Raw genomic sequence first — 24,561 nt, 5'->3', positions numbered from 1 at the left:
GATGATATGCGACGGTGGCATGCTTTATCATGCAACTGCTTTACAAGCATTACATTGGTACTGCATGTATCTGGTGGTTGCATAATGTTCTCCAGGAAGACCTCGGCAGATTCAGCACCAGCAGTGTGAGAAATCATGCTCTCGCCACCTGTGTCCTCTTCATCACTTACATCATTACTTTCTCGCACACATTTGATTATTTCTTCATCTGTTAAAGTTTGGTCCGTATCGCAGTTTTCCTCATTCAGCCACTTAGTAGCACCTTCATCATCAATTTCTTCTTCTCCTGGAAGGTTGTAGAACATGTCAGTATACAAAGTAATTGATAATTCCGAATTGACTGGCTCATTGCTGTCACTCACTACTGGATCAAACTCAGCATCAAAGAATGGCAACAATTTTCTCCAGCTCTTCATTATGGTAGCCCTCTCCATTCTATCCAATGCTTTGGCTGCTTGGAAAACAACATCACGTATGTTACTTGCTTTCCACGCCTTTAGCATAGTCTCGATAGTCATTTTCACTTTCGTTCAGCAAGGAGACGAGAAGTGAATGCTGATGATGACGTTTAATTGATTCAAAAATTCCCTAGTCCATGGGCTGAATTAGGGCTGTCACATTGGGTGGGAGAACGAGTACTTGTATACCATTGGACTTTAGAAAAACATCTGAAGGATGACTGGGAGCATTGTCAGTTATAAGGATAGCTTTCAGTGGAAGCTTTTTCTTCTTTAGCTCTTTTCCCACTGCTGGTACAAACGTTTCATGGAACCACCGAGAGAATATTTGTCTGTCCATCCATACTTTCTTATGAGCGCAATACTGCACTGATAGAGTATTTATGTCAGTGTGCTGAAAACAACGTGGATGTTTGGATTTTCCAATCAACATAGGCGGTAGTTTATGACTCCCATTTGCATTACAACACGCCATTAATGTTGCGCGCTGTTTCTGTTACTTGTAACCATGAGCTCCCTTCTCGTTCTTAGCAGCTAATGTTTTTGAAGGAAGCATCTTGTAAAAGAGTCCTGTTTCATCAGCATTATACAAGGCAACAGCAGTTAAATCTTCTTCCTCTATTATCTTCCGTATCTTGCTTACAAACTCGTCAGCATCCTTATCATCAGCTGAGTGACTTTCCCGGTGACTGTCAGCTGCCGAATGCCATGTTTTCTCCAATTTGATAGCCATCCTTCACTCCCTGCAAACACATTACTACCGCCAAGTTGTTTGTTAAATGCAGTTGCTTTTTCCTTTATAATCGAGCCACTGACTGGAATTCCTTTACTGCACTGTCGCATGAACCATCTATAAACAGCTACGTCCAGTTCTTCATTCTCACTCCTTAACATAACCTTCCGTTTTCCCAACTCACAATCCATTTGTCTTGAGTACTGTCTAATATCATCATCCTTCTTTTTGATGTCATAAATAGTTGCTCGTCCAACATTGAACTCAGAAGCAATGGCTTTCTGCAAAGAACTTTATTTAACTTACCTAAAATTTCGACTTTCTGCATGAGGTCTAGCGTAACGGGTTTCCTTTTAAAAGATGATTCCGAACTGTAAAGAAAGCTACAATTTCAAATACAGTATATAAAGCATTGTTTAACTAAGCATTGTCGCAAATGATAATTCATTGTGCACATGTTTTTGGGTGTGTGCTGGATTACTGAGAAGCCGGACTACTGAGGGCCAGTTTAGCAAAAGTCTAGTGTAATTCCAAGAAACAACTGGTGAAAGATTTTCTGCCACACAGTCTGGTGTGGGTTAGCAATCAAACAACAAATAGTTTCACAAGTTGTCAATGGGCCTAGAATTCTATCTGTTATCATTAATAATACTGTGGCCATTTGAAAATGGTACATACAGAGCTCTTCAAAACTGATCAATGTTATTTCCTGACAAGTAGGTAAACATAATCTGTTTAAAATTACTTGATAGTTGACACTTCACATGTTGGAGCTGGTTTCCTCCAATCAGAGCACTCAGCGTCATGCCTGAACCATCCACTGTTGCCAAACTGCCACAACAATATGTCTGTTCACCTGCATTTCCTTGTCCGACACTCTTTCTTTATGTGTGTGCATCCAGAATCATGGGTATTGCACTTTTATTTCATCATACATGATAACCAACCCCCCCCCCCCCCCGCATACACACACACACACACACACACACACACACACACACACAAGATGTTAATGAAATATATGCATTCCATACACAGCATTTAACTTAACACTACTGGATACTTCTGCACAAGATGCGATTCAGCGTAACATACGCAGTTATTAGTATCACAGAGATAAGCTCATATTAAATGAGTTTCACATGACATTGTGTGAGGCTGAGTTTTTCATAGCTTCAATTCATCATTGCAACTGAATGATTGCAGTCAAAGATGAAACAAGTTGCATCAATGTTATACTTTAGCACAATGGTATGCATAATAATCTGCTGTACTGAAGGTCATAGTTTCGAACCTCCTCTTATACACTGGACTTTTTTATTTCTGAATCTAATTAAAAGAGTTTGACTATCATTTTTATTCAATTAACTGGTTTGTTGCATCATTTTCATCATCTTATCAACTTTACTTGCTCTTATACATCTACCAGTAACCCTTTTTATGTCTGGATATGCCTGTATTGTCTGTAATCAAGTGCCAACAAAGATTGCACTTTGGTTGGTAACACGGGAGCTCATGTAGCCAGTGAGAGGATAGTTTCAGATAACCAATGATAGCAAGAAATTAGTTTGCTTTTAGTGCCAAACCTGAAATTTTCTGTCTTTGGTTTGCTCGTAGAGGTTAGCTTTAATAGCCGTGAACAAAGCAATCTATTTTAGTTCTGTAGCAGATTGCTGACCACTGCTATCTCGGACATATTACATCACGAGGTTGTGCTTAGCTTAGGATACAAAATACATCTTTTGCCACAGTTCAGTCACTGGTCACTTAAAAATCAGCTGTTGACAGAGCATGTCTTGCATTTCTGACATACCTTGTGGTGGCCACTTCCCACATTGCTCCAGTAACGCATTAACAGCATTTGTGAACTGACTAGCAGTGTTTGTGTGTTCCCTATAACTGAGTGGCAAGCAGTGGCCGACCGACATGGTAACACTGTAGCGGCACGTGACAGATGTCAACTATCAAGTAATTTTAAATGGACCTCAGCATGGAGTTGCAAAACTATATTACAATGACAACATATTCTTGAGTGTTTCATTGACTCTCTCTCTCTCTCTCTCTCTCTCTCTCTCTCTCTCTCTCCCCCCCCCCCCCCCCCCCCCCTCCCGTCCTCCCGTGTGTGTGTGTGTGTGTGTGTTTTTGCCAAGATAAACAGCAATCTGGGCTAATTAATAAAATATTACACAGTGGTGGATTATGGGTATAGCTTTCACATAAGTCCAATCGCTTTTAAGTGTAACACATACACTGAGCAGAGGGCTATTCACATAATAACAAATGTACCATTGTTTAGGGGCAATAGCTGTCCTGCTAATGGTAACTCATTCAGCAAAAGTAAAAATCAAGTCATATTTAATGACACCTATAGCATTCCCTACAGATTATCAACATTCTTCCTCCTACTGCACTATAAGTGTAGAACACTATAAACATAAGAATAATAAAAACAGTATGCAGATTAGCCCAACTTCAATATAATGAATTCTTTATACAACCTGATTGGAGCATGTTTTCAGATATAGAAAAAAATTGTCTACAATATAGAATATTCTATCTTGGTGCATAAAGTCAACACAAACATTCTTGGGAAATATCACAGAAACAGATCTTAATATAAAAGAGTTACCTGTTTCTCCGCTCCACTTCTTAGATTTCTCAAAACTCTGAAATGAGCCTATCTTATAAGGATGTAGCATGGACCAGAACCAATGTAATTTCCAAACGAAAACAACTGTAGTATCTAACCCAATATTGTGAGTTTCAACATCTACACTGGAGTAGTTAAATTGTCTCCATTCCAATGATTTAAACAGGATTTGGTCACTGTTGGCTATGGGATCCAAATGGGAACATTTTCTCATGAGGACTCTTCTCACATGACTAGACTTGAATTCGTACAAAAATTCAGAAATCAACAAATTCTTTTAGAAATGATCTTGCACAACAATTTCCATACAAAAAAGTTTGTGATCAACGGTGACTTACTGGTAAGTTCAAAGCTCTGGGGTTCAATGAATGGTTAGTCCTAGGATTCTTGTCTATCACTTATCGCCTCTTTCCCCACTGGCAGTGTTTCTTAACAAAAAAAATTGCAAGGTCCTCCACGATTTAGAGTCGACACGAAATTGTAGGCCCCCTACTACTGGCTGGGTAAGTCAGAACAAATTTCAGATGATGCTAAGCGCATACCACCTCCAACAGAACAGTGTCTATACCTCAATCAGAATAACTGACAGTTGAGTATGGAAGACCAAACGTGAAGAGTTTGACTTGGACAGGACACACCATACAGTTCCGGCAACAACAACTGTGCACTTTAATTCTGGACATGTTCACACGCTACCTGTTAATGAGCAGTGTTGGCCCAGAATGAGATTTTCACTCAGAATCAGAGTGTGCACCAATATGAAACTTCCTGGCAGATTAAAACTGTGTGCTGGACTGAAACTAACTCGGGACCCTTGGCAGGAAGTTTCATATAAGTGTACACTCCATTGCAGAGTGAAAAATTTCATTCTGGAAACATCCCCAAGCTGTGGCTAAGCCATGTCTCCACAACATCCTTTCTTTCAGGAGTGCTAGTCTTGCAAGGACTGCAGGAGAGTTTCTGTGAGGTTGAAACGTAGGAAGTGGGGTACTGGCGGAAGTAAAGCTGTGAGGGTCAGTTGTGAGTCATACTTGGGTAGCTCAGTCAGCAAAGCACTCTCCCTCAAAAGGCAAAGGTCCCAAGATCGAGCCTCAGTCTGGCAAACAATTTTAATGGGCTATGTAGTTTCAAGCAGTATTGCATCTGCTTAGTAGGATGGTAATGTTTTTTATGAATTTCATAGACGCTTCAGCATCTAGTTTCAGACATTGTCTCATAAAATAATCACGCCAGACAGAAATATAATACAAACAAGGAAAATGAATCACACTGTTATATTACTGACCTAAACTGTCATCCGCAACTGACCGTGGTACCGAGTATATGACAATAACGAACAGTACAGTAGGTTTGGTCAAGCTTATTGCCTGATTGGTTGTTGGATTGGATTGGATTGATGGGGTTAAAGGGACAACACAATGAGGTCATTAGTCCCACCATCCTATATGCATCACGCTGGAAGAGTCTCCACAGAGGAAAGACGTAGATGACAAATCCAGATGAACCTGACTGTAACCAAGAATTGATCAAACCAAGAGACAGAAGCAAATAGAAGTGAGAGAGGATAAAGAGGGTGAGCTGCTCAACCCAGAAAGCAGCCAGACATTCACATCACATTATGCAATGAGATAAGAGTAAAATCAGATCAAGCGCTTTGGCGTTCTCTGTTAGTACAGAGGCAGTGTATCAGCAAGTTTAAGTTTCCATCAATAGGGAGTCAAATTGGGGTAATCCAGTAATAGGTGAGCCATCATCACACAGGTACCACACTGACAATGGGGTGGATCCTCACATCGTAGGATGTGGCCATGGGTCAGCCAAGTGTGGTCAGTGTAAAGTAGGCAAAGAACGGTATAATCCCCCCACAAGAAGCACAAATTAATGACTGCTACATGTTGTAGACTCCTTTATTGCTTGCAATTTGTTCGAAGAAACAGGAGCACACCAATCCATGTTCCAACCCACCAACAATTGGCAGTGTAGAGCTGACAGAATGTCCAGTTCCGGTAACCCCATTGCCAAAGTCAGCAGCCTGGTAGCCAACCCAGCCAGTCGATCAACATGTTCATTCACTCTAACCCCTCCATGACATGGAGTCCAGACAAAGATGACCAACCATCTAGCTTGATGGAGGTCAGTAAGGAGAGATCATGGATAGTCACAACCAGTGGGTGTAGGGGTAGCACTAGTTGAGAGCCTGAAGAATATTCAGGGAATCACCATCGATTAAGAACGTCTCACCAGTGCAAGAACGAATGTGACTGTGGGCTCAAGTGATGCCCACCAATTCAGCAGTGAATACACTGCATCCATTCGGCAAGGAGCATACTTCACTGTACCTTAAAATTGTATGGGCAAAACCAGTTTGTCCATTGACCATAGAGTGGTTTTTTTTTTTTTTTTTTGTGGTTTTAGGGCGCACAACTTCAATGGTCATTAGCGCCCAGACTACATTAAGAATGCACCGCGAGGCACAAGTTTAAAACAACAACTAAAAGGGAAAACACGATAAAAGACAGACTGACAGGCATAGGATTAAAAAAACAGCATAATCAAATGTCCTTAGAGAGATTTGCCAAGTTGATAAAACGAAGAACGCGAGCAGCTGCTCGTGGGTCATCCGCTAAAATAGCATCTAGAGTACATGGCAGGCCAAGATCAAAATGCAGTGTGTTAAAATCCGGACAGGACGTTAAAATGTGGCGGACCATCAGCAATTGCCCACATGGGCAGAACGGCGCCGGCGCAGCCGTCAGCAGATGGCGATGGCTGAACCGGCAGTGTCCAATTCGTAACCGGGCCAAAACGACCTACTCCCGCCGAGAAGGGCGGGAGGAGGACGTCCAAGCTGCGGGAAGAGGTTTCAAGGCCCGAAGCTTGTCCGTAAGTGCAGCCCAATCGGCATGCCACAGCGATAAAATGCGCCGACAAATTACCCTGCTACAATCCGACGAAGGGACACAACAAGAAGCTGTCCGAGGCTGGAGGACCGCAGCCTTGGCCGCGGCATCTGCAGCTTCGTTCCCAGGGATACCGACATGGCCAGGAACCCACATAAAGCTAACCGGAGAACCGACGTCCACCAGCTGCTGAAGAGAGTGTTGGATCCGGTGCACGAAAGGGTGAACCGGATACGGATCACTGAGGCTCTGGATGGCGCTCAGGGAATCGGAGCAGATGACATAAGCAGAATGTTGGTGGCGGCAGATGTAAAGAACAGCCTGGTAGAGGGCAAAGAGCTCAGCTGTGAAGACCGAACAATGGCCATGGAGCCGGTAGTTGAAACTTTGTGCCCCGACAATAAAGGAACACCCGACCCCGTCATTGGTCTTTGAGCCATCTGTATAAATGAAGGTCATATTAATGAACTTCGAACGAAGTTCGACAAAACGGGAGTGGTAGACCGAACCGGGGGTAACCTCTTTTGGGAGCGAGCTGAGGACAAGGTGAACGCTAACCTGAGCCTGGAGCCAAGGTGGCGTGTGGCTCTCACCCACTCGAAAGGTTGCAGGGAGTGAAAAATTAAGGTGTTGAAGGAGGCGACGAAAGCGAACACCAGAGGGTAGCAGGACAGACACATACAACCCGTATTGACGGTCGAGAGAGTCGTCAAAAAAGGAACGATAAGACGGGTGGTCGGGCATTGACAGTAGCCGACAGGCATACCGAACAAAGCAGTATATCGCGCCGGTAGGTGAGTGGCAATTCGCCAGCGTCAGCATGAAGACTCTCTACGGGACTAGTATAAAACGCTCCGATCGCAAGTCGTAAACCCCGATGTTGTATGGAGTTGAGGCGGCGTAAGATGGATGGCCGTGCAGAGGAGTATACGAAGCTCCCATAATCCAGCTTGGAGCGGACGATCGACCGATATAGACGAAGTAGGACGGTTCGATCCGCTCCCCACAACATACCACTGAGAACACGGAGGACATTTAAAGAACGGGTACAACGGGCGGCCAAATATGACACATGTGGAGACCAGCTAAGTTTCCTGTCAAATGTAAGGCCTAAAAATTTGGTTGTCTCCACGATTGGGAGAGCAACGGGACCGAGTCGTAAGGACGGTGGGAGAAACTCTTTGTAGCGCCAGAAGTTTATACAGACCGTCTTCTCGGCAGAAAAACGGAAGCCATTGGCGACACTCCAGGAGTAAAGACGGTCAAGAGAACGCTGAAGACAGCGCTCCAGGACACGTGTACACTGGGCGCTGCAATAGATGGTAAAATCGTCCACGAAAAGGGAGCCTGATACATCAGCTGGGAGGCAATCCATTATTGGATTGATCGCGATGGCGAAGAGAGCGACGCTCATAACTGAGCCCTGTGGCACCCCATTCTCCTGGCGAAAGGTGTCGGACAGGACAGAACCCACACGTACCCTGAACTGTCGACCCATTAAAAAGGAACGAATAAAAAGAGGGAGGCGACCGCGAAGGCCCCATGTATGCATGGTGCGGAGAATGCCCGCCTTCCAACAGGTGTCGTAAGCCTTCTCCAAATCAAAGAACACAGCCGCGGTCGGGCGCTTCCGCAAGAAGTTATTCATAATGAACGTCGACAAGGTAACCAGATGGTCAACAGCAGAGCGGCGCCTACGAAATCCACATTGTACATTGGTAAGTAGGCGTCGAGACTCGAGCAGCCAAACCAATCGAGAGTTAACCATTCGCTCCATCACTTTACAGACACAGCTGGTAAGCGAGATAGGTCGATAACTGGAAGGCAAGTGCTTGTCCTTCCCCGGCTTAGGAATCGGGACAACAATAGACTCGCGCCAGCATGCGGGAACATGTCCCTCAATCCAGATGCGATTGTATGTACGAAGAAGAAAACCTTTACCCGCAGGAGAAAGGTTCTTCAGCATCTGAATATGAATAGAATCTGGCCCTGGAGCAGAGGACCGTGATCGGCCAAGTGCGTTTTCGAGTTCCCGCATGGTGAATGGGGCATTATAACTTTCACAATTCGAGGAGCGGAAGTTAGGTGGCCTAGCCTCCTCTGCCTGTTTGCGGGGGAGGAAGGCAGGGTGGTAATGAGCGGAGCTCGAAACCTCTGCGAAAAAGCGGCCGAAGGCATTGGAGACAGCCTCAGGGGCCACAAGGACGTCATTCGCGACCTTCAAGCCAGAAACTGGTGAGTGGACCTTAGTGCCAGATAGCCGGCGCAGGCTACCCCAGACAACAGAAGAAGGAGTAAAACTGTTGAAGGTGCTTGTGAAAGCAGCCCAGCTAGCTTTCTTTAATAATACGACGACACTGTGCACGTAATCGTTTATAAGTGATACAATTCGCCACTGTAGGGTGGCGTTTAAAGGTGTGTAAAGCACGTCGACGAGCACGTAAAGCGTCTCTACATGCTGCGGTCCACCAGGGGACCGGTACGCGACGTGGAGAAGAAGTAGGGTGAGGGATGGAATATTCAGCGGCAGTGAGAATGACTTCCGTGAGGTGTGCGACCTGACGATCGCAGCTTGTGAAGGTTTGATCCTGAAAGGTCGCCCTGGAAGAGAAGAGCCCCCAGTCTGCTTTGGAGATGTTCCAACTAGATGAGCACGGGGAGGGGGTATGCTGCAGGAGATGGATAACACACTGGAAGTGGTCGCTCGAATATGTATCAGAAAGAGCATACCACTCAAACCGGCGTGCAAGTTGGGTAGTACATATAGAGAGGTCTAAATGGGAATAGGTGTGAGATGTGTCCGAAAGAAAAGTAGGGGCGCCAGTATTAAGGCAGACAAGATTGAGCTGGTTGAAAAGGTCTGCTAACAGGGAGCCCCTTGGGCAGGATGCCGGAGAGCCCCAAAGTGGATGGTGGGCATTGAAGTCTCCAGTTAACAAAAATGGGGCAGGTAGCTGAGCAATAAGCTGCATCATGTCTGCCCTGGTAACGGCAGATGACGATGGAGTGTAAACAGCACAAATGGAAAATGTAAAAGTGGGGAGAGTAATGCGGATAGCAACTGCCTGCAGGCCGGTGTGCAATGTGATGGGATCGTAGTAAATATCATCCCGGACCAGCAACATAACCCCTCCATGTGCCAGAATACCTACCACAGGGGGTAGGTCAAAACGCACAGAGGTGTAGTGTGCCAAGGCAATTTGATCGCATGGGCGTAGCTTCGTTTCCTGGAGGGCTACAACGAGCGGACGGTGCAAGCGGAGCAGCAACTTCAAGTCCTCTCGGTTGGAGCGAATGCTGCGAATATTCCAGTGAATAAGTGCCATCGTAAGAAGGAAAGGAAGATGAAAGAAGGGGTCACCTCGAAGGCCACTGAGGGCCTGGCTTCGAGCGAGCACTGCCACCGCTATCAGTAGGCGGACAGTCATCGTCCATTGGGTCTATAGGTTCATCGGCCATCTTGGTAAGATGGCCGAGAGGGGGAGCTTCCTCCGCCGATGAACGGCAAGATGTTCGGCTACCAGCGGTGCGGCCAGGCGAAATGGATGACGGCCTGGGGCGGCAACCGCTGGGTGGCGCAGGAGAAGAAATGCGCCGTGGCGGAGAAGGAGAACTGTGCTTCCTATGAGCCTTCTTGGAAGGTCGTTTGGTGGAAGTACCGGTCGAAGGCTGGGAGGTCGAGGTACGTAGGAAGTCTGCACGGGACGGTTTCTTCTTGAAGGCCTGTGCATCTGACTTCTGGGTCTTCGTCTTAGCAGAAGCTGATGAAGGGGCTGGTGTCTGTGGGGTGATGGGAGGAAGAGGAGACGTCGACCGCACGATCTTAGCACTGGCCGAACGGACGACCGTGGTGCTGAAGGTCAGATCGCATGTCTGGGTTGCCACCTCCCTGGTAGTCCGAGGAGAGGCAAGGACAGTACTGTATTTCCCCGCTGGGAGCAGCGTGGGCTTCCTACTAGCCAATAGCTTGCGAGCAGCCGAGGTGGACACTTTCTCTTTGACCCGAATTTCTTGGATAGACAGGACAGTCGCGGGAGGATGCGGCATGGTCACCCTGACAGTTCACACAACGAGGAGACGGAGGTGGACAGTCACCCTCATGGGCATCCCTGCCACAAGTGACACATTTAGCCGCATTGGAACAAGACTGTCGAGTGTGATTGAAACGCTGACACTGGTAGCAGCGCGTAGGTGTCGGGACATAGGGGCGAACAGAAATAACCTCGTAGCCCGCCTTGATGCGCGATGGCAGCTTAACACTATCAAAGGTCAAGAAAAGTGTCCGGGTCGGTACAAGGTCATTGTTGACCTTTTTCATGACCCTATGGACAGCCGTCACGCCCTGCTCAGCGAGGAAAGATTGAATCTCCTCGTCAGTCAATCTGTCGAGGGATCTAGTATAGACCACACCACGAGACGAATTCAAAGTTCGGTGAGCCTCCACCCGGACAGGGAACGTGTACAGGAGTGTGGCCCGAAGCAGTTTTTGTGCCTGAAAGGCGCTCTCAGTTTCTAGCAATAAGGTACCGTTACGCAACCTGGTACAAGATTTGACAGATCCGGCTATGGCATCTACGCCCTTCTGGATAACGAAAGGGTTGACAGAGGAAAAATCCTTTCCGTCCTCAGATCGAGAAACTATGAGGAACTGTGCGGCAGGCGGTAGTACTTTTGTCACTGGAGGCTGGTCAAGTTTCCGTTTTTGGGCAGAAGTCGAGAGAGATGGAGTGAAATCCATTGCGGAGGAATCCCCCATGATTGCCAGCGTCTCCGATGGCGCGCTCCTTCCTTGTGGGGACCCTCTCAGAGGGCACTCCCGCCTTAGGTGAATGTTTACACCTCAGGTCACACCGCTCGAGAAACAGACGGAGGGACCAATCGGCATGGTCAGAAGGTATCAGCTCAGGCAATCACCCCTCCCTGGGCCTGCCCTTTACCAGGGGGCACGTGCGTGCCTTACATGTCTACCCAGGGCGGGGAATTACGCGTTACCCCGTCACCGGCTACGCGTGCGAACGCGTGGGTCGGCCTTCAGGCGCGCACAGGGAGGAAGGAAGAAGAGGAAAAATAAGAGAGAGAGGGAGAGAGAGGACAGACTGTCTCAAACGCCGAGGTGGAGACCAGAGAAGGCAAGGAGAAGAAGGCAAGGAGAAGAAGGCAAGGAGAAGAAGGCAAGGAGAAGAAGGCGAGGAGAAGAAGGCGAGGAGAAGAAGGCGAGGAGAAGAAGGCAAGGAGAAGAAGGCAAGGAGAAGAAGGCAAGGAGAAGAAGGCAAGGAGAAGAAGGCGAGGAGAAGAAGGCGAGGAGAAGAAGGCGAGGAGAAGAAGGCGAGGAGAAGAAGGCAAGGAGAAGAAGGCAAGGAGAAGAAGGCAAGGAGAAGAAGGCAAGGAGAAGAAGGCAAGGAGAAGAAGGCAAGGAGAAGAAGGCAAGGAGAAGAAGGCAAGGAGAAGAAGGCAAGGAGAAGAAGGCAAGGAGAAGAAGGCAAGGGAAAGAGTAAGGAAGACAGTGAGGTGGAGAAGAGCAAAGAAAGGAACCAACCAAAGGAAGGAAGAAACGAGAAGTGAAAAAGCAAAATGACCGCAAATAGAGGTCGTGGAACCGTCCGTCTCCGGACGCAGGCGCTAACTACCCCCTCGAGGGGGAGGGACTCCTTTTAGTCGCCTCTTACGACAGGCAGGAATACCTCGGGCCTATTCTAATCCCCGGACCCGCAGGGGGGACCATAGAGTGTATGTAACTTCTGCACCAAGAACTGCTTCAAGGGCAACCAGGAACAGGTAGCAAAAAATCATGGGGTCAACAGAATCATTCAGCGCAAAGGATAGGTAGAGACAGATCCAAGGATGAGGTACATACCATGTAGGCATATGTAATTGCTCCCTGACAAAAGTGACAGTGGGGAAAGCTGGAGTTCAAAGCAGAGACACCATATGTGGACTGTAACCTTGACTCTGGTCCTGGGCTGCCACCATGGGGAATAGATCTCCCTAAAAGAATAAAGGACATGGTAGTTTGGATGCTCAAGGGAGCAGTGAATGTGTATTGTATAGTTGAGCAGCAGTTGTTGATACCCAGACTCTGCAAAGTAAGCCGTTTACAGGGCTAGTCCAAAAGGCACCTGTCGCAAGTCGGACCCCACAATGGGTATTGGGTCCAGCATCCTCAATGCTGAACCATATGCCAGACTCCCATAATCACAATGGAACAGGAACAAAGCTTCGTAAAGCTGCAAAAGTGTAGAGCAGTCTGCACCCCAGCAGTTGTTACTGAAGATACAAAGAGTATTAATTTGTGACCAGTATGTCACTTAAGTTGGCGAAGATCGGAAAGCCACGTTGACAGGACATCAAAGACCAGTCGCAATAAGACTCCATCACATTGCGGAACTGGTCATTGAGGTAGAATGGTGGATAGACAGTCTGACGATGATGGAAATGTGTGCAAAAATCATCAGTATGCAGGGAGGGTGATACTGTAGACCCCTCAGCTGCAGCTAGACCATGACAGCAACCAGAAACTGTGTTACTGTGTGAAGCACCAACTTAAAAGTAGAACATATGGTGTGACAAGAAGTTCCGAACATAAATCGGTAGAGGACCCCGGACAATCCATACATGTAGAGTAACAACAGTGTGATGACACCAAGCAGTATCCAAAGCCCATGCAAGTCAAAGGAGACAGCGATAAGGTCTTGACGTCAGGCAAAAGCTGACCGTTTAGTAGACTCCAGGCACACCAAATTTTCAGCAGTACAACAGCCTTCGTGAAAACTGGCCTGGGATGGAGCCAAAAGCCCCCAAGACTCACGGTACTAATATAGCTGCTACCTCACCATACGTTCGGGCAACTTGCAGATAACATTAGTGAGACTAACGGGGTAATAGCAGTCCACTTCAAGGAAGTGTTTACCCAATTTCAATTTCAGTATTGAGACAATTGTGCTTTCTCATCATTGAGATGGGACTCACCCTCACTTCAGAGATTGTTTAAAATGGCAAGGACGTGATGTTGGCAATCCACCAACAAGTGTTTGAGCGTTTGACTTTGGATGAGGTCTGGTCCTGGAGCTGCATCAACGCAAAGTGCTAGAGCACTGAGAAGTCCCACTATTGAACGGAGCATTATATGGCTCCAGCTAACATGCACTGAAAGGCAATTGAATTCACTTCACCTGCCATTTGAGGACATGAAATGCTGACTGATGACTCTCAGTTGCAGAGCAAACCATTCAGCGACAGCATCTGGGTCAGTGTAGACAACAACATTTGTTGCAACACCAGGTACTCCAGTGGGGAACTGGTGTGCACAGATGCATTGAAACATTGCCCAAACCTGCGAGGGAGGGGTATGCAGTCCAGTAGTAGCAACATATAGTTCCCAGTATTCTTGCAGGCTGGTCTTATGCATGTGTATTACGCTTTATGCATTTTTTGGTAATTTTGCAGTTGCGTGTTACTCTCTGATACTATTATAAAGGGTGAACAGTAATAAAGCTGAGGGAAAAAGGTGAAGGTGATACAATGAGTTACAGACACAATGAAAAGACTATTACAACCCGGACTTTCCACTGTTTGATAATTGTACTGTCACATTTTATTTTTACATCACTATATATGGTTCATATTTAAAAGTTACATTACCCCTTCTCATCCCTACTGTAAAATATGAGATTTTATGTTAAATAGTATAACAGAATTTCTTTGTCACGACTGTATGGCTTATTGGAGTTGAGATAAAACTTTGTCTCTGCTGTGATGACGTTTCCCATCATCATTGCACAACATTGTTTATTAGTTACTGAAGAATGTTAATGAGTTGCAATGGCTGAAAATTTATAACATGTATTTTTTTTTTTAATTTTATAGTCACTTTCCAAAATCCACTACTTAAATTATCCATCTGTTGGTCAAACACACTGTGCTATTCTATACAATGATCAATTGCCTAAACCAGATGACACTGCTTCTCCCTTGATATTTGAGTAACTATGAGGGTAATCCCAAGGGTAAGGTCTCCTATTTTTTTTATAAGTACATAGACCTGTTTATTTCTACAATGGTTTACATTAGTTTACAGCTTGAACATTTTGCTATTTTTCGACATAATCACCATTTCTGTCAATGCATTTTTGTAGATGCTGTGGCAGTTATTGTATGCCCATGTCATACCAGCTCGCAGTCATGCTGTTCAGAAAGATATGAAACTCTTCTTTCACCTCCTCGTCTGAGTTGAATCACTGGAACCACAATTAATGCTGACAGACACTGTGAGACTCGGAAAAACTCAAACGGCCAATGCAGAACCAGAGAAGAGGAATGTTGAGCAAGGGCATACACATTCTCCATGACAATGCTCGCCCACACATCGCTCGGCAAACCGTTTCTCTCCTGCAACAGTTTCAGTGGAACATAATCACCCACCCACCCTCCCTATAGTCCTGACTTGGCATCCAGTGACTATCACCTGCTCCCTAGGTTAAAAGAACATTTGACCAGAAAGCAATTCAGCTCCGACGACGAGGCGAAAGAAGAGGTTCATAACTTTCTGAACAGCATGGCGGCGAGCTGGTATGACGTGGGCATACAAAAACTGCCACAGTGTCTACAAAAATGCATCGACAGAAATTGTGATTATGTCAAAAAATAGCTAAATGTTCAAGCTGTAAACTGATGCAAACCATTGTAGAAATAAACAGGACTATGTACTTTTAAAAAAAAGGAGACCTTACTTTTGGGATTACTCTCGCATTATACATTCATTTGCTGTTTGTCTATGTTCCATATTGATGTCTCAGATTTTGACACTGGTTGTGATCCTCTTGGGAAATTCCTGTTTGACTATAAATTAGAAGCCGTGTGCTACACTATTTTAGCCACACATATGGACACGACATAATGCTTTTGTTAGTAGATTTTCCCTTTAGTAAGCTACTGAGTTTTACCTTTTACTGTTTAACTCTGGTTGTGTATTGCTGATGAGGGCTGCTGTCGAAAGCTCTATGTATGTGTGTCTTAATTGTGCCTGTCAGCGGCTTAACATATCTTCTTTACAGTAAGTAGCAATCTATCTTTTCCTGCATGTTTACATTCCTACCTGGAGATTCCAGTGTTTAAAAATTATTCTTGTTCTATTAGGTCGGGACCCAGGTACGCAGCCATTTACATGCAATGAAGTACACTATCTATGGATGTCATGTATGGTATTGGAGAACCCGGCTGCAATCTCTCTAATGGCCACATCGATTTCGGAGGCCTGCCAAGATACTGTCTTCTGATGGGTGAATCCCAAGGAATAGGGGATCACTAAGTCTGCTGCCATTAGACAGGCTGTGGCTGTGCTCTGGAAAGCTGCATCAGCACATCTCCACAACAGGTTGCTAAAGATGATGGCAGAGGCAAAGGCATCCCAGTCAGCATTGTTGAGAGCCATCTGGGTGGACACCCAAGTGAGTGATGCTGAGGGACAGAAAGGATAATTGGAAAATGACCACTGTCACACTGGCCATCATGTACACTGCAATGGATGAAGGGGAGAAGATGAGGGCTGCAGCTGGAAAGATCAATGGCCAAATAAGATTCACACGCCACAATGAAGTGTGTGGAGGCTCTGGTATTCAGGAGACGAAGATTGAGCTCTGTGAGCAAAGTTTCAATGGCTTTACTGTGGGCAGTTGTTATAGCTCCACTCACAAAGGGTTGTGGGTGTTGAAGTCACTCAAAATGAGTGTCTGCTGGAGGGCAATGCAGAAAGCAGGGGAACACATGACAGGAAAAACTGCTACAGTTCCATTGGAGGCTCACACTATCGGTATCCTGAGGGAGTGTGAAGATACCAAGGAAGCAGGTCATGTCTGAGGGTTGCCTGCTGCCACCAGTTGCAAGGTTATGGCATCAATACACATCAGTTTTGAAGCAGGTTGTATGGGGGCTCCGGTGTCACTGGGACCAGCAGGAATTCTGTCACAAGTATAGAGTTGGAATATGTGGGGTCCGATAGAAAGGAGACCACCAGAAACTCTACACTGAATGTCTTCTTTTTGTCTCTATTCTCCTTAGATGAGTTTGCTGTTTGAGAGGTCTTGTCTGCCCTTGTTTCAGTGATAGAGGAGGAATAACAAGCAACCTGTGCCTCCTTCAGCCACCTGCTAGTATCCGGTTGCAGGTCAGTAGTATCCTGGGAGGACAGTATCCCTAAGAATCTCTTCTTCATGAGATATGCCACAGGATGGTGTTCCTTCCCCAGCTTGGGGTTGGGGATTGATGCCCTGGTGGGTTGATAGCCAACGCCCCCAAAGTGGGTGTGCAGGAAACAGTACGAGGAGAGCCCCCATCACCTGGGCAATGGATGTAGCAGAATGGCCCCAAGGGTCTGATGTAGAAGCACAAAGGGGGAGGGTAATGTCACCAGAGAAGTCAACATCGTCGTGGCTATAGCAAACGTAATCGTCATATGTACAGGTAGAAAATGATCACATTTCTTCTACACCTCCTGGTACATGGGGTGGGGTCAAGAGTCTTATTCCTAGATTTTCTCTTCTCTTTGTAGGATGGTGCAGGCTGGTGAACAGGGGGAATGGTGCTTGCCACAAATCACACAAGAGTGTGGGGGATGGGGAGCAAGGGGTGTTTGTGTGCAACTGATTTCCAGAATCCCTATAGACAGAGTTGGCGTTACAATGGGGCGACATGCCCAGATCTCATGCATTTGAAGCACTGCAAAGCAGGCAGAACACAGGGTTTCACATTGCACTGATAGGTCATCTCCATGACCTGTTAAGGCAACGAGTCACCTTCAAAGATGAGGGTCCCTGTATCAACTGTGTTGTCCTTTGATCCCCACTGGACATGACAGGCAAAATGGACACCCTGTTGCTCCAAACTGGCATGTAACCCATCATCGGTCTGTAAAAGGAGGCTGTGGTGGAAGATAATACCCTGGACTATACTGACACTGTTATGGGGAGTGATAGTTACAAAATAGTCTCTCCCAACTTGTTTGCAGTTTGACAGATGTGTGATACGATTGATTTCAGTGGGTCAAATGTGATACCCAATATCTTCTATTTCTGACAGATCCCTATAACTCCAGCATTAACAGTTAAGTTGACATCATTTGAAAAAATTGTTTTGACGATTCAAATTCATAGCTTCCATTGCATTTGATGTCTTTTGGTGGGAACTGCATAGATTATACACAAAAGGTCTCTGGCAGTGTAGTATTACCTATTTCCCCTGAGTCTGAACAATCTACAGTTCACAAGCGCACTTTGTATTGTGCCCCTCTGTGTTGCACAGTTGTTAATGTCTATTGACCCACCATCAGCCCAAAGCAAAACTCTGAGCACACAAATTTTGACAACAATGACATACAAATGAATAAATAGGATTACATGCTAGCTTACTACCTTACAATTCAAATGATGTGGGAAACTATTCTTTCAATCATTTCATGTGATCATCACCAACGGTTTTATGCTGCATCAGGAGAAAAATAACTTAAGCGAAAGAAAACTTCTACCCTCGTCCAGTTTCCTATAGTTAAGTTTTCTGCACCACAAAACAAATATCCACAAACTGTGCTTCTCCAGGTCTTGCCCCGAGTAACTTGTGTATCAACTCGGGAAAGAAGTCACCTTAACTATTCTGATAACTGTGTGCAGATAGCACAAAGAGCTAAAAGTGATAAGTGTATTGGAAAGAATGCATACACGTTGTCCAGATTATGACAATCTCTGTATACTGGGGTTTCAAAACATGCAATGCAACATGTAATATTAGTTTGAGCAAGTTTTTCTTTGACAGAATAAAAATGTGTCGCAATAACATTTTGTATACTTGTTATTTATAGTGTATTACAAAAACGTTCTTGTGAATTGAATAAAATCTTTTTGGGTTTTGAGCCACATCATATGGTTATACATTTATGAGCTTTCAGCAGAGTTCCTCGGCCACTGTAATGTGGCAGAGGCAGCCAACCAATAAAAGATGGTTAGCTAACATCAGAAATCACACAGGAGCAACATTTATGTGAATAGTAAAACACCATAATGCACAGAATTCTAAAGGAGGTCTACAATATATGATGAAAAATATCTAGATACCTAATAGTGAACATTAATATGAAGTGTGTCCACCCATCACCTTTGTGATGGCTTGAATTCTATTGGTGACTCTTCCACTCTTCCAACTAGATGTCAAAGTCTGTGGAGGAATGACAGCTCATTCTTCCTTAAGAGCTGAAACCAGAGCAGATAGTGATGCTGGATGTTGGCATCCAGAGCAAATCCACATTCTAACTCTTTCCAAAGGTGTTTCAATGGGCTCATGTTGGGACTCTGATCTGGCTACTCCATTTTAGGAATGTTATTGTCAACAAACGATTACTTCACAGACGCTGCTTTATGAATGGGTACACTGTCATGCTGGCACAATCATCAGGTCCAAACTGTTACTCTACTCTATGCAATACACAATGCTGTAAAATGTGTTCATGTCCTTCTGCATTTAGTGTTTTCTTAAGTGCAATGAGGGGGTCACATACTAACCATGGAAGCAAGTATCGTACCTTAACACCACTTCCTCCATACTTCACTGTTGGCATTACAAATGATGGCAGGTAATGTTCTGCAGGCATCCGCCAAACATAAACCCTTCCATCAAACTGTTGCATATACACAAAAGTGTGATTCATCACTCCAAATCATCCAATTTCACTTATGCACTGCCCAGTGCTATCGTCATCACTTAGCAGCGACTACATAAACGTATAAGGAGCTGCTTAACCACTGTACCTCCTCCTCAACTCCGTCCCTAAGCACATTCCCTGTGCTAGGTGGACAGCTGTTTAGAGCTCAAGAGTGATCCCTTCTGTTGGTATCATTAGTTGGCTTTTTTTCTTTCTTTTTTACAACCCCCCCCCCCCAGCAATGCTCAACAAACAGTCCCTGCCTATCAGTACGCGGCCTGCCTGGCCTTTATTGAGTTGTTCTTTCATGTTTCCATTTCGCAATCACATCATCATCAACAGTCCACTGGGCAACTTTGGAAGGGATGGAATGTCCCTAATGGATATGCTACTTGAATGCCATTCATGGTCTTGCCTATGTTCAATGTCACTAAGCTCTCCTGACCGACCCATTCTGGGACCAAGTGCCAGCAGTAACTGCACAGCACCACTGTTCAGGCACAATGAGTGTGAGTAATTGTGCTGTGCACTTACTGCTGTTAGGTGGTTTCATTTTTCAATCTTTTGTGCCTGCTTAAGCCGGTATTATGGCATGAAGTATATTTTTCTGCTGTTTGTAAGTCAGCTGTGCCATCTTTTCTGTTTAAATAGCATGTATTACATGTGACGACGTCACAATATTTTTCCACTGTGAAGATGATCAATGATCAAAACTGGTTGTGAATAAAATATCGTAAGATAGCACAGTGTTTACCACGCATTTCTCCAAGTACTTTTGATCAGATAGTGTATATTCAGCAGAGTAATGGTAACAATGATGCTAACAACTGGAAATTAAACACTGCAGTAGCAAATGCAATAAAATAATTGATGTGCCCTGTGTAGTTTCCAAACCGGATACATCAGTCCTTCAGAAGAGATGAATGCATATCACAGTAATACAAACACAATGCTTCCAGCATTTATACATTTACAAGATTTTGGTCAACTGATCCTTGGTCGTTACCTCAGGTATTTGCTTGGTTTGCTTTCAGTCAAGTGCTCCTGGGCCATTAGCAATTGGTAACTTTCAGTTAGCTCATGAATGTACCACCACTTGACACTGCTGGAACCCTGAGAATATTTTGTTCAGTCATATAGCTATTAGACCATGTACTGAACAAACTTTTTGAATTTATGCCTCCGATTTGAATAATTCATATGACACTTCATATTTATTTATTTTTTAATTGCATCCAGTATCAGTAGGTCTAAACCACCCTTTCTCAAAACCCACTGCCAAAGTTGCATCAGAAAATATGACAACCATTTACTAAAATAATTCTTCTGGAAAGAACAACCAATAACACAATTGCAGCTGAAACAATTAATCTGTGGCAGGTATTAAAAAAATATATACCAAAATGCATGGAAAAACAAATTGGTAAAATAGAACTAGTTACAAAATTTAAGTATCTTACAGAGGCCATACAGTAGAATGACAAGATAAATTGCAATATATGTAAGAATTAATCAAATGGAAGGACCATATGATTTAACTACAAATATCAACAATAAGAAATGCATCTACAGAGTTACAAAATAAAACACTATACCACAGTAGTATGCCAAGAATACTAGTATGTACATGAATGCTTAATGAACTATAAGATTTGAAATGTGGGTAGAAATAATGAAATCTGCCAAAACATAAATAAAATATCAGAAGTGACAGCAAAGCACAGGCTAAAATTAGGACACCTCTCCCAAATGACTAAGAGCAGGCCAACAAAATAAACATTCCTGTGTTTCTGGAAAAAGAAGTCAACAGTGACCTGCATTAAACAAATTAGAAAATAACAAGGACGACACCATATCAAAGAATTAGAAATAACAAAGAAACTATTTTAACAATAAAATATTACATTTATAAAGCTTTCAAGGCAAAAACAGTAACGCTATCTCACTTTAACCTATCACAATAGAGAAAAGTAAAACAATTGTTACACTCTCCCACCTTCGCAACAAAAGACACGTGACCATTTTCAGGTGCTACTTGACAAGATTTGTAAAACCCTGTGGCACCTCAGTTACAACTTTTTTCACTACCAGTATCTGTTCTCATGAGTTACCATGCCGCCCCCCCCCTCCCCTCCTCTCTCTCTCTCACACACACACACACACACACACACACACACACACACACACACACACACACACACACACAGAGAGAGAGAGAGAGAGAGAGAGAGAGAGAGAGAGAGAGAGAGAGAGAGAGAGAGAGAATTTGTAGGGGGGGGGGGGGGGGGGGACTTTCTGCCCACAGAAAAAAAATGACTATCCTACCTCATATCACTTTATGAGTTTTTGTTGACCAGTCTGTATGCCAATCGTTTTAGAGATTGGTTGCGTGACTCGGCTGTTCATAGAGTAAGTCAAATTAACCACCTTTCAGCTGTCAATTTTCAACCTTATTTTATTTGGCACAGTAAAATGCTGAAAGGTAATGCAGGCCTATTGGTCTCAGAGATCTTAGTTCAAAATTTGACAACAGACACAGCACCAGCTGAACAACACAGAATAATGTGGAATCTGCCCCCAATACATGATGAATTTGTTGTGCCAGCAGACTGACCTGTAGTGTAGCACTACATGTAGGCTTGGTTATTCTGTGACAATTTGGTTGTGAGCTAGCAAAGCCACCAATGTGATTGCAAAATAAGGTTTGTGGTAACTGAACCATTTAGTAAATAACACAGACAGTACTGACCCCACGACTTACCTTAGAAGATTGACCCAAGAAAAAAAAACCTATGTTTACAGAATGCGTAGATTTAGAGAAAGCTTGACAAAGTTAACTTCATTACACTCTTTGAAACTTTGAAGGTAGCAGGGATGAAATAGGATGTGAAAGGCTATCAACAACATTTGTAGAAACCAGGAGCAGTTCTAAGAGTAGAAGGATAAGAACTGGAAGCAGTAGCTGAGATGTGAGTGAGACAGGGTTGTAGCCCATTCCTGATGTTACACCATCTGTACACTGAGCAAGCTGCTATGGTAACCAAGGAGAAACTGGGAAAGGGAATTAAGTACCGAGAGCGCAATAGATACTTTGAGGTTTCCCAATTCTATTACAATTCTCTCAGACAAGACATATGACTCTGAAGAGCAGCTGAATGAAACTGACAGTGTCCTGAAAACATAAGACAAACACTATGATAAAAGGAAGGTAATGGAATGAATCTCGCTAAGAGAATTATACTAGTAAATAAGACGCTAAAAACAGCTGATGTGCTACACAGGCACCAAATTATTGACGAAGAATAAAGTAGAGGGGATATAAAACGGAGATTTACAACAGCAAGGAAAGTGTTTCTCAAACAGAGAATTTCAATGCTGAATATTAAGTGTTTTGAAGTATTTTCTGAAGCCAATTGTCTGGACAGTAACCTTGTACGTAAGTGGAAAATGGACAATAAACAGTTCAGACAAAAAGAGAATGTAAGTTTTCAAAACATGCAACAGAAAAATGTAATGTAACATCTTAAGCATGATTCTTTCACCCAAAATCCTCAATTATTTACAATGTAGAAAAATATAGATTGCTACTTACCATCAAGACAATATGGTAAGTTGCAGACAGGCAAAAACAAACAAACAAAAAGACAAAGACAGACACACACACACACACACACACACACACACACACACACACACACACACACACACACGCGACCACAAACTCCAGCAGCTTGGGCCAGGAGGCTGAGGCCGAAAGCTTATGTGTAAGTTTCTTAGTTACGTATGTCTGCAACTTAGTGTGTTACCTTTATGGAAAGTAGTTATCTCGTGTTACCTTTATGGAAAGTAGTTATCTCGTGTTACCTTTATGGAAAGTAGCTATCTATCTTCTCCTACACTGTTGACTTTCCTACCTGCAGTTTCCATTGTCTGATCCTCAATTATTTGTTGGATACACTACAATCTCAGTTTTCCCCTACAGTTTCACCTTCTACACTCCTTGAGTACGGTGGATATTGTTACTTGGTGCCTCATAACATGTCCTATCATGTTGTCCCTTCTTATCAATGTTCTTCACATGCTCCTGTCTCTTGAGATTCTGTGGACAATCATTTCTTGTCAAACGATTCTCTTCTTTTCCACTTTTCTCACAGTCCATGATTCACTTTCATACAATGCTGTGCTCTAAACTTACATTCGTAGAAATTTCTGCCTCAAATTAAGATTGACGTACAATACTAGTACATTTCCTGTTGCCAGGAACACCTCTTTTTATGCCCTTCTTATTTCACTCACATTCTGTAAAAATTTTCAACGGAGGCCAATGTTTGAAGACAGTAAGTAGGTCTAAATTGATGTTTATGTAGAGATGAAATGACTTGCACACAATAAATTAGTGAGAGAAATTACATCAAACAAAATTTTTCATGGAAGACAACAAAAACAACAACAAATGCAACTGATATGTAACGCAGCCCAATGGCTACATTAATGAAATAACGAAAAACCAGTCTGGAAGGTTAATTCAAAAAAATTATAATAAATAGCAAACATGCATTCTGGGGCACTTCCTGTACATGTATCATGTCAACTCAGAAAAATGTAAAGATTGGGGTGAAGGTGGGGATGTCACAATGCCACTCTTGCCATTAGAATCCACATGACACTTTCTGCATGACTAGTACTTCACAAAAGGCAATCTTTGTCAATTTCTTAGTACTGTTGAACAGTGATAATTACACTCACTTGTGTCCTAATAACAATTAACATGGTAACAGGAAACTTCTCTGCTTAGTACATTTTCCATGTCATGTATTGAGAAACATCCAGTTCCTCAAGATACTTCTCATTTTCCCCGCAACAGCATTTGCGTCATTACCCAACTGTAGCCAAATGAATTGCACCCTACATCATTCAGACAACCATCTTTACAAAACTTGGTCTTAACAAACTTTCGTATATTCCTGCTAAGCCTGAAGATTACTTTTTAATAAGGAAATGACAGCTAATGAACTTAGAATTACTCCACATGCTGTGCAAGCAAGAAAAAACAGATCCTTGAAAGACAGAAAATATCAGAATACTGCTTTCATCATTTGGTGATTTCTGAATTTGCTAACTAGGCAATGCATTGGCCC

The 24,561-nt window shown here is 44.0% G+C and overlaps 1 protein-coding gene across 1 annotated transcript in view; it reads right to left on the bottom strand.

Annotated features, from left to right (window-relative positions):
- Positions 1-24,561, bottom strand: part of LOC126457247 (enhancer of mRNA-decapping protein 4) — a 164,908-nt gene that overhangs the window by 139,200 nt on the left and 1,147 nt on the right. The window lies entirely within an intron of this gene.

This window comes from Schistocerca serialis, chromosome 2, assembly GCF_023864345.2.
Source record: "Schistocerca serialis cubense isolate TAMUIC-IGC-003099 chromosome 2, iqSchSeri2.2, whole genome shotgun sequence".
NCBI classification, from domain to species: domain Eukaryota; kingdom Metazoa; phylum Arthropoda; class Insecta; order Orthoptera; family Acrididae; genus Schistocerca; species Schistocerca serialis.
This window is presented reverse-complemented; position numbering and strand designations above follow the sequence as displayed.